Below are 1,466 nucleotides of genomic sequence, written 5' to 3' on the forward strand. Positions count from 1 at the left end.
GTATATTAAGAAAACATCCCGGCCCAGTCCAGATCAAGTCCAATATTAGCCCATATCTCTGATACCAGTCTATAAATTCCTTTTCAGACTCAAGCAACCCATGCAATAATGCTGAATGCAGGAAGATCACAGGCCAGTGGGTGGAAAGTCTTGTGGATCCAGTAGCAGTAGAAGCATCTCAGCACTGGTGTGGGGCTCCACGTGGCTCCTCCAGCTGTAAGATACTGGCTTCATCAGCGCAGTTCCATCCGGCTTGTCATCAAGAATGTCTCGCAGGGAAATGAAGCAGAGTGTGTATGGCCTCCAGTGAACTATTTTTCTCCACCGTGCCTCCAAATGAGGTCATCAAGCTAGACTCCACCCCTTCAAGTTGACAGATTATGTAACTGCCAAGGTTAATAAGAGAATTAACTAGCTCTGTTGCCATCTAGAATGAAAAAGCTAAATACCCACGCCTCCTTTACAGCTAGCATAACTAGTTCTGGCCAATGAGGTCTAGACATAAGCATTGGAAAGCACTTTAGGGGAGAATGCTTGAAGAGAACTGATGCTGCTTATCAGGTCTCCCTGACTCTGAGCCTCTACAAGCCTAGAATAGAAGCAACTGGGGGTACAGATCAAGGAAGGTCTTATAAAGTCACAGGAACACTTCGATGCTCCCTCTGTATGAGCCAGGATGATAGTGGCGAATTTTAGGGTAAGGGGTGACATGATCTTGCATTTTTAAAAGGCTATTCCCACTATTGGGCTCAGAACAGACTGCAGGGGGGCAGAGATGAAAAGCACAGAGGACATTTGGGAGACTGGTGCCATAATCCAGGTGACACATGATGGCTGGTGGCTTGAGGCAAGCTGAGGACCATGGCAAGGGTGAGAAGGGAACAGATGCTAGATATGAGGGAGGACCGACCTATGCCTGCTAAGAAGCTTTAGGATGACACAGGGATTCTGAGCTAAGCAACCAAGCTCGGGTTGCCATTTACTGGGTCTGGGAAGTCTATTAGAGATCAATGAACACATTTAATTCCCAGTTCCTGAGCACACACGAATCTCCCCATCATAGACAAGGAAAGAGGAAGCACTACTAGGAAAAATGGTTACTATGAGCAATAGGCATAATTCAACTGGTTTCTCACTTGTCTTTTTTTAAATTATCTTTTTTAAATTAGCACTTGTCTTAAAGAACATCTATGTGTGGGAAATACTGTTCTTAAGCAGTCACTTGTGTTTGACTTGAAATGATCACTCACAGGTACTCGGCATTAAACCCCCTCTCTTATCATATGGTCTATTTGCTCATGTCACTAAAAGAATGGAGAGACAAACACTGAAGTGAGACCTTACCTGGTTTTACAGGTGCTTTACACCACAGCACCTGATGAGTGTGAAGTGTTCGGAAAAAACTCTTCTTGCCAGGCAGAACCTTACAGGACCCCAAATTGCTAAATAAAGAACAAGAACAGCCA

General features: G+C 44.7%; 1 protein-coding gene across 2 annotated transcripts in view; it reads right to left on the reverse strand.

Annotated features, from left to right (window-relative positions):
- The window catches only part of NNT (nicotinamide nucleotide transhydrogenase), a 110,821-nt gene extending 109,361 nt beyond the window's left edge, over positions 1–1,460 (reverse strand). Inside the window, exon 1 of one of the 2 annotated variants that reach the window (XM_030888865.2) lies at positions 1,345–1,460. The gene's annotated coding sequence lies outside the window, so the exon portion shown is untranslated. The remainder of the gene's footprint in view (positions 1–1,344) is intronic. The other variant, XM_045285358.1, reaches the window with a different exon arrangement.
- Positions 1,461–1,466: the final 6 nt, after the last annotated feature.

Source organism: Echinops telfairi, unplaced genomic scaffold (assembly GCF_000313985.2).
Source record: "Echinops telfairi isolate 266 unplaced genomic scaffold, ASM31398v2 ScPeMD7_7469;HRSCAF=8507_1, whole genome shotgun sequence".
Lineage (NCBI taxonomy): Eukaryota > Metazoa > Chordata > Mammalia > Afrosoricida > Tenrecidae > Echinops > Echinops telfairi.